The sequence below is a fragment of the Macrosteles quadrilineatus genome, unplaced genomic scaffold (genome assembly GCF_028750875.1).
Source record: "Macrosteles quadrilineatus isolate MER2022 unplaced genomic scaffold, UCM_ALF_1.0 Scaffold_6__1_contigs__length_79288215, whole genome shotgun sequence".
In the NCBI taxonomy this organism is placed as follows: domain Eukaryota; kingdom Metazoa; phylum Arthropoda; class Insecta; order Hemiptera; family Cicadellidae; genus Macrosteles; species Macrosteles quadrilineatus.
Genome location: NW_026542599.1, coordinates 30956803 through 30967171, shown reverse-complemented (window position 1 = coordinate 30967171; position 10369 = coordinate 30956803).

The window sequence follows — 10369 nt, the reverse complement described above, 5'->3', positions numbered from 1 at the left end:
CTTTTACACCAGTGTGGTCTGGATCGTTATGTTGATCTGAGCTACCCCAGAAGGCGCTTTTACATTATTTACAGGAACCAGGTGTTTCCAGGCCAAAATAAAACAAGTTGTGTAATGAGCTATTTTTCCTAGTGGGGTAAGTTTTTGGTTTTTTGCTGCACGCCGATCGTTGAGGTAAGTAAGTGGCCGGCGAAGCAAAATAGGGTCAGTTTAACCTGAACAGCTTGTTTGTTGGTAGCTTGGATAGTTTAGAACCGGCTATCGAATATATTTTGTTAGTGTTTGGAAGATATTCTATTTATTAAACACTGCTATTAAGTAGCTCAAAAAATTAATAATAGTTCAACTTGTATTTAGCATTGCCTTTTGGCTTGGTATTTATCGAGACCAGCTTCTTGTTGTTTAGTTGCTCTGCCTATACATTTGTTGTTTAGTTGCTCTGCCTATACATTTACTATTATTTGGTATTATTGTTTATTGAACGAAACTGTTTGATTACAGTATTAGCTTGGGCATTAGAGTTGTGGATTGGATTTTAGTGGCCGAGTAGACCCCGCCGGTTGATAACAATTGTTGAGGTAAACACGTTCACTGTGAATATACACTCAATTTTAGCATGAACACTCAATTTTAGCACGTACACTCAATTATAGCATTCATTAACTTATTTAAGCCCACATCTTAAGATTTATTAAGAGCTTGCTAGTAGAAAATTGGCAAGTTAAGTTTTTCTAATTTAATAAATTTGGTGTACCGTACCTAATGTGCATTTATTTTATTATCAACACTTTCAAGTTAAAGGGACATATAAGTAAATTACATATGATAGGTAAGTCTTCTCTAGGGGTGGCGCGGCGAAATTTGTAACATCTGGCTGCAATTGTGAGGACATCATTATAGACTCCACGATCTTGGACATATCCCTTTCAGACCCGGGAATCTTAGTCATCTCGACCGCTTTAACCCTCCGAGTGTCCATAGTTTAGGCCTTAATGTCCGCCTATTTTTGGCGCATTTGCAAGGTTTTATTAAAACGGATCTGAGAAGCTTAAAACAATGTTAATTCTACTGTTCTATGTACCATTTTGTTTGGAAAATCATGGGCTTCAATATTATACATAAAACATAAGGAACATTTGTTTCAAAAAAATTTTTTAGGTAAAAAAAAATATTTTGGAAAATTTTCAAAAAAAAAAATAAGTTCGCGCTCAAATGAAATTGTATAAATTATAGGCCTATAAATATTTGAAAATAGCCACTTTGTTCTAAATTCTATGAGGATTACAAATGTATAATAATATAAGGAAGTAGATTTGCAAATAAATAAGTTATGGGCAAAAAACAGATTTCAATACATAGCGTTTAGCTAAGAATGCATAGCCTAACCATAGCTAGGAATCTGGCTGATAATTTGCATCAATATCACTACCTACTTCTTCAGGATCATCAACCAGCCCTTCAAAATCACTTAAATCTTCTTATAATGCACCACGTATATCACTAGGCTACTTTTGATTTTTAACACTAAAACAATGATAAACGTAATAAAACACATCAGTCATCGGTCCGAGGGTAACCTAGCTGTTTACAAATACGCACGTCAGCTGTCTGCTACAATTACGATCGGCTCGGAGAACATAAAGCGCTTAGAGACAGACCTCCGGAGAAAGCTTAGAATCTAACGAAAAGAACGATACCTAACTCGATCCAGTTCAATCCGATTCAGTCAGTCATATAGCCTTCGCCGTAAACGGTGTTCGTGCGTCGAAAAATCGACGCGTGACACTACACAAAGTGTGTCGTGCGTCGATTTTTCGACGAGTGACGCTCGGAGAGTTAAGTCTTGAGTTTGAAAAATTTCCAAATTTTGAATAAATGTTGGTTTTTAACCCAGATTTCAAATAGGCTACTAAAATTATTAATTAGGTTTGTTTTAAAGACGAAACCTTCATAATACCATATTAACCATTTCAGTTTTAACAATAATTAGCATTGGGTACGTTTAAAACATAGGCTAAATAAAACAGTCATTAGCCTTAACAGTTGCCTCTTTCTCATCTTACCGTGACATTGCAACAAAACAATCAGTGTTACCATAAGACATGAAGGCAGACTGCAAAACAAAAATTCCCAGCTGATCTCCATAACCTACACAATCGATGCGTACAGGTCTGAGCAACAGAAAGATCCAGAAACTTCAAAAAAACAAATAAACATCTAACCTACACAATCCTGTTGGTTAGGTTAAAAATTTACCTACACAAATGAGTGTGCTGGGTCTGAAAGGGTTAAGTTCCGGGAAGGCAGAAGAAAACATTGTCACCGTATCCTGCTATCACGGCAAAATGTTGAACATCTCTCGTGATCATGAAGACTTTAAGTTACAATGGTCTTCTGCGATCAGGACAAAATCCTCAACACAAGTTAGATTAAGTTGGTAATCTTGAACATCTTCGTAAACGCCAAGACATCATCGTCTTCTCCACGATAGCGGCAGAATTTTTAACATCAGATCCAGCATATCCCCCGGCCCCCCGCATAGAGCCTAAGTTAGACATCATTAACTTATTGTATCCAGTAGGCTAATACTTCATGGTAGTGGCGAAATTATGGCATAGCAACTGATTTAGACAAAAAACCGGAAATTTCCATAGATTCTAGGTTTAGGCCTAAGCTTTATTGGGCTGAATAACTTTCTGTAATGTGACTGATGACTGATAACAGACCGGTGAGTTTAGGCCAAGGCTAACTTATTATTCTTTTATCTTTCTAAGTCCCAAAGGACTAGCCTCTATTTAGGCCTAGCTTTAAAGTTTTAATGAATCAAACATGATTGATTAAGTTTCCTCCTAAGTCACATGTCGTAAGCCTACAACCATATTCCCTCTAGGCTAACCTAACTTCCCATTTGCATTTAACTACTGACGGACATAGGACAGGCCAAAACCTGACTCACATCCAAGCAAAACCAGTCTGTAGCCTAGGCTACCCCCAATTACCCAATTACTAGGCACTCTGAAGAAAGGTAATGACGATGAGGCAGTCAAACTTCTTGGCTTTTGGATTGACTCAAAGATCAATTGGAGTCAGCATATTGAGAAGGTATGCGTTAGATTGAGCAGAATTCTATTCCTTGTACGGAAACTAAAGTACCAGATCACTCGTCCCTATCTGCTAATGGTCTACCACTCTCTCTTCCATAGCCACATAAACTATGGACTGGCTGTGTGGGGACATAGCCCTGCTACCCAAAGTCTGCTGCTACTTCAAAAGAAGGCCGTACGTATAATAACATCGTCAAGTTCAACTGACCATTGTCGGCCTATTTTCAAGGAGCTTGGCATCCTGACCATTCACAGCCAATACGTGCTTAACATCCTAGCCCTCCTGAAAGAAAATGAACCATCCTTCATAACTAGAAGCGAACAGCATGATTATGGGACGCGCAGAGCATGTGATCTTGACCTGCCCCGCTGCCGACTCAGTCACACTCTTAACTCCTACCCATCACTTGCTATTCGGCTTTTCAATACACTGCCGATAGGAGTTCGTGCTCTTGACAAAAAGAGATTCAAGCTGACGCTACGCCAGAGTTTGCTTAGTAGACCGCTTTACTCCTGGCAAGAAATCTTTGACGAGCCTCTGGTTTTTGTAAATAATACCGCCATACCCGCCATTGTTGCTTAGTTGTATATATATGTTTTGTGTTTAAATGTTTTTAATGTAAATAAGACGCAATCTATCCAACTTTGTTGGTCAAAGATGAAGTAACCAAGTATCAAGTAAGTATCAAGTATCAAGTATCAATGAATGTGTAACTTAACTTAACCAATAGGCCTAGTGTAAGCTTAAGCTATAACCTTGAGCAAATGTACAAAACAGCCTTAGGCCTATCTTACAATAACTTACATGCCCGAATTTAAAGTTTTGGATCTTTTGGGTGTCTTTTAGCGCCAAGAAGTTTTAACTACAGTCTAGGTGAGCAATTAACTTAAGTTAGTGTGAAAATGAACGGATAAACGCGCCTAATGTAGGCTACATCATCATAACATCTACAACCGATACGGGCTCTGACCACAATGGTGTGAAAGAAGTCTTAGGCAGGGCCTGAACCTACTCTCAGCCTAGGCCTAATATACTGTTTTGAGGTTTACCTAAGTTGCTTTGAGCTTTTAAAAGACAAATAGGCTAGGCCTAGGGCCTACGAGTCAGGACTAACTTAAGTAGACCTATGATCAAGGTAAGGTTTTAACAATAATTCTTGAAGTTGTATTAACATCGTGTTTTGTTATTAATGCAGATAACCGTTGACCATAAAATCTCAAGAAAACATAGGAATGATTGTACATTAGGGTAGGTAAATGACTTACCGGTAGTACGTGAGTAAACCGATGTCTTAGTCTGGCTGTCATATTTACTAATTTAATCTCTATATGCAGTTAGTACACTTCGATTCAACTGTTTGTTTGAATATAAGACAACGATTTCAAAGTTCAAACAAAAAGAATCTGCTACAATAAGGCTGAAAATAAACTGACTGGTCGACAGTAGTTGTTGGCGCCATTTCAGTATTTCACCGTTGGCACTTGGCGTTGACACTTTCACTGTTTCAGTTCACTACTCTCATTCTCATTCTCATACTCAAACTCAAACTCAAGACAAGACAACAAGATCAGATTGACAAGAAGAAGAAGAGGCAAGCCAGCGATAAAGCGCGCGCACACACACACAGCCAAACTAACTACGCAGAGGATACGCGTCCGGTAACCGGACGTGGATTAGGCGTCCGGCAGTTACTGTCATAACCTAACCTAACCAACCAAACTTGCTGATAGTGAAAAAAATCAAATGAAGGTTCAATTCTCTTCATAACATAAAATTATAAATGCCAAAAATTCTAACAAAAGATGTACAGTTAAGAAGAAATTACATTCAAAGCAAAATCTGTGACAAAAAGTTAAAGTTACCGATGGGTTTCGAACCGGGGACCTCTCGCACATCAGTCGAGCACTCTATCCACTACACCACGAACACTGATGGCTGAATATCGTATCATTGTGGTAATGGCGTTCCGGGACCCCCTACCGGACGCCTAATCCACGTCTGGTTACCGGACGCCTAATCCACGTCTGGTTACCGGACGCGTATCCTCTGTGAACTAACTAACGTCTTTTCTTTATTTGCTTTTTCGTCACTCTACTCTACTCTACGCTAACGCTAATCCACTCCACCAAGGCCACACTAAAAAAACTCTAGTGTGGCCTTGACTCCACTCTGCTCAAAATAAACTGATACTGAATCAGAATGAGAGTGGAATGGTGGAATGAGAGAGAACAATCATAGTATTTTTTGTACAATCATAGATTACACAAAAAAATGATATTACACTATGTAGTCGTAGTAAGCTTACTCCTTAAGCTGGGTTTTCCTAGGCGCGGAAGCGGAGAGCGGAATTGAAATTAACATGGCATTCCGCTCCGCTTCTAGGAAAACAGTAACATTAAATTGCCTAAGACAAGTGGAGTCCGCTTCCGCTCTCCGCGTTCCTCTCTCCGCTCGCCGATTCCGCCCCTAGGAAAACCCGGCTTTAGGGAGTATGCTTAATCTTGTTTAACAACGCTAACCGGGGGGTCTGGAATACCCTGCAGCAGAAAGGGGAGTCCGGGGGTGCCCCCGGAAATTTTGGTAAAACTTGCAAATAAGTCGTCATTTTAAGCATTTTGACTAAAAAAAATGAATATTTTACACTCTGAAAATGGCCGTTAATATTATTGCTAATTGCACATATTATTGTTTCAATTCCATAGTGGATATCATAAATATCGTCCACGACAATCATTAATAAAAAATGAGTACTTCTCTTTTCACTGTGGATTGTCGTCCCGTCACTTTGTAAATAGTATATGCTCATAGGCTATCTTATCTATATTATTTACTTTTTGTCATTTTAGGTTTATTGTATTTTCGGGAGTTGGTCTGTGAAGGGGGTTTTAAAGGCGAGCGTTGGTTAGTGCAAGAGTTACTCGGTGCGCTCGTCTTCTTTCGCCTTGACTCGGGCTGCCTCGCCTCGCCTCGTGCTCGCCAGCGCTCTGTCTGGAGTAGGTTTTTTGACACGAGTCAAAGGACCCGAGACTGCGACACGAGTGGTGAGCGCTACTTCCACATCGAAGTTTGCCTCCATTTCAACTGCGAGACAAAGCGAGAATGTACACGGTTATCTCGCACAAGCTCTCGACAGGCACCTCGGCGAACAGCTCGGCGAGAGTGTCCTGGGGGCAATGACTCACTCAAACTCACCGGGGTGGCCCAGTGGCTGCCGCGAGGCTCGGGTTCCGTCATCCTGCCGCCGACGGCTGTCAAACGATGTTTTGTATTCTTTTGTGTTTTAAATGTCGTTTGTAGGTTTTTATTAAATCAATACAACAATTGAAATAATTCATAATAAATAAGACATATTTTAGACACATGTATCTGTCTGTCCTTTATTTTATTATTTTCATTCCAAAACATTTACTTATTTTTAGCGATAGTAAGGCCTCGCCGGGCAGGTCTCGCTGGGCAGGTCTCGCTGGGCAGGTATCGCCGGGCAGTCCTGGAGCGGCCGCTCCAGGATTTTTCTCGTCTGGTGCAAATCCTACTCTTGCACTTGAGACAGCTGACATCCAATTTGAGGAAGCGAAACACTGGTTTGCGTCCAACAAATTAAAACTGAACGAAGACAAGACGCAGAGACTTACTTGTACTCTCAGTCACCTTGCCCACGTACAAGATGTACCAAACGTAAATCTTCTTGGTTTTGCAATTGATCCAAAACATTAAATTTTTTTGTCAGCCGACCATGTGAAGGCAAACCTACATAAATTCCCTACAAGAAATACTGCTCATAGCCATGGTACAAGACATCGCTCCGACCTGGACCTTTCTGTACCTTTCTGCCGGCTGTCTAAAACCACAAAAACTCTTTCCCAACGCTTGCCCTGAAGATTTACAACCATCTGCCTACGTCAATCAAAAACCAAGGGGAAACGGCCTTTTGTACAGCCCTGAAAAACTTGTTGAGGGAGAAACCATACTACAGCCCAGACAGCACACTTTCTCCTCAGGACATCCGACGGATATTGCGACAGGATATGCAAGATATCCCATAGTGGTCCTATGGTCAACCTGGGATATCCCAGGATATCCACAGGAATGCGTAATGTCCCCGCCCGGGGATGTCCTACGGATAAGGTCACAGCCTATCCGTGGGACATCCGAGGTCATCCCAGGGTAGTCCTCAGGACATTCTCAGGACATATGGGACTACTATGGGATGTCCCTGGGATAAAGTGTGGTCAGGGCCTGAACATAAAAAACAAAAAATAATATAGATTTAGTATGAAAAGCTTAATTATAAGTTTAGTAAATTGATTAAATAGTTAAAACACAAATTTTGAAGAAAAAAACGAGAAAAAAGTTTTGACCCAGACGGGTCTCGAACCTGGTACCTTCGCCTTATGAGCCTCTTATCTTTCCTCCTGAGCTATCTGCGCTTGTTGATTATGGGTGTTTTCAAGTGGTGAAAGAGTAGCCGACAGTTGCAATGGTCGCAATACTTATATTTTTGATACTACAGTATATAATATGATTCTGTTAATCTGTTTAGGCCTCAAGTAGTTGAATTGTTTTTCTGGTAGTTGGAGAGGATACTGGTATTTGAATATAGATTATTTAATTACCATTAGATTAGCACTGTTATAATTGATTGTTATATGATTAAAATTAGTTTTTGATTGTTTTATTAATTTAAGAACTCAGTGGTAGTAATATGTCAGTAAAGTTAAGTAAACCCTTGCTAGCCACAGTATTAACAAGACATATTTTCAATCTGGGAAACCTTAAACTTTTAAAACAAATTATAAAACCTTTTTATTCATCATTGCCTCCAGGATTGATTATTGACAATAATAATGGTTACATACCTTACGTCGTCAATCCTAAAATAAGTCTATGGCGACTAGTTTCGAAACATCAAGGTTTCATTGTCGAGCCTCTTGCCTTTTAAAAACATTGTGACATCTTGTCGTCGTCATTATACACAGTACATTTAACATAAACACACGAACACGGACACATACTATTTACAAAAATGAGTGCGCGGCCGGCCATAAGTACCGCGGTGACGGACACGATGCAACTAACGTTAGTTGCATCGTGTCCGTCACCGCGTTACTTATGGCCGGCCGCGCACTCATTTTTGTAAATAGTATGTGTCCGTGTTCGTGTGTTTATGTTAAATGTACTGTGTATAATGACGACGACAAGATGTCACAATGTTTTTAAAAGGCAAGAGGCTCGACAATGAAACCTTGATGTTTCGAAACTAGTCGCCATAGACTTATTTTAGGATTGACGACGTAAGGTATGTAACCATTATTATTATAAAACCTCAACATCTTAATGCGTGGGAATCTTATTTTTAGAAAAAAAAAAACAGACCAAAATTATTTGTTAAATAATGAAGACGGCCCCATTATAAATTCGGAATTACTGAAAATAATTACATCAAGAACAACACCGTAATACATCCAAAATTCAAAAGATTAATTTTTCTAATATTATTTTTTATTTTTCCAATATCCTATAAATCATCTGTTTAAACTTTGTTTAAAATTAATTTATCAAGTAAATATTTACTTTTTGTACTAGTGTAAACACAGCCTGAAGATGGAAACCTAGTTTTTGAAAGCGCTAGTGAAAAAAAATACCCCCGCCGCAGCAAACCTGCAGACTTAGCGAATTTCCATTTGTCTGATTGGATTTTAACTAAGACGTCTCCTTAAAAATATCACATTTATTCCCTATTTAAACAGAATTAGTTTAATGAGTATTTAGGTTTGCTGCAACAGGGAGGGTAAAAAGTTTTTTTCATGTAAAATGTTACAAGGTACTATGGTTTAGTAAGAAATTAATGTATTTTCCAAATTTGATCAAAACAAGTTCATAAACAAGCAAACTACAACAGTTGACTTATTCTCCATAAGAATAACATGGGAATTTTAAAATTACAATTTTTTTGAATTTTCTCCGTAACAATTAGGCGCATAATAACGCTTCAATATACTAAATTATTTGTTTTTTTAAGCTCTACAAAATGGTTCTAAAAGAAATTGTGAAATTTTGTGTTTTTAGGGTCAAAAATTGGAAAAACCTATTTTTACCCCATAAACCCCCGTTCCCGTAGTCCGATCATGCTGGTTCGCGAACTCATTCAAGTTTATCCCGCCTTACACCTTCAAACCAAATTTGATCAAAATCGGACAATTACTCAAGTTATCGTGCGGATGGACACATATATATATATATAGATATATAAAAATTTGAACGAATGGTGTTTTTGGCCTCTGGGGACATCAAAATGAAAAAGTAAATCGGTCCCGGGCTTAGGTCTTACCATGAGACCTACGGTAATAGCTACTTCCCTATAGGGAAATTCGCTAAAACAAATTATTATATATAATAAAATAAACAGTTACCTTGTTCAATGTCCTTTGGTGCTATTAGATGACGACCGGTTTCGTGACGACAATCACATCATCAGGTCAATCCTCGTAGAACGATTCGTTATAATAAATACATAAAGTTTTTACCGAACACAAGACGAAAACACATTATATTTACAAAATATTTACACACAGAAACCATCGCGATGCGTGCACGCTTATGTCGCGATGGTTTCTGTGTGTAAATATTTTGTAAATATGATGTGTTTTCGTCTTGTGTTCGGTAAAAACTTTATGTATTTATTATAACGAATCGTTCTACGAGGATTGACCTGATGATGTGATTGTCGTCACGAAACCGGTCGTCATCTAATAGCACCAAAAGATATTGAACAAGGTAACTGTTTATTTTATTATTAAAATTTTCAATATCCAGTAGTAGGAAAATTAACTCTGATCAAATTATTATACAGGGTGTCCCGGAACTCTCTACCAATATTTTAGGGCATTGCTCCTGGGTAAGAAACATAACTAAATATCATATTTAAACTGTCCGGAAGTCTTTAGTTACTCACACAGCCGCCATTTTGTGTTTTTCAGTTATTAATTTTTTTCTAAAGAATGGTTAAACATACGAAATGGAAACTTTGCACAAACATTTATGACAACTAGACAAAGCTACCAAAAAATTATCACAATTATTCAAATTCATAAAACATAATGGTGGCCATTTAAAATATTTGTAAAATCAATGGTTTTTGAGTTATTTAAGAAATAAAATTTTAAATGACCACCATTTTGTTTTATGAATTTGAAAAATCGTCATAATTTTTTTGTAGCTTTGTCTAGTTGTCACAAATGTTTGTGAAAATTTTCCATTTCCTATG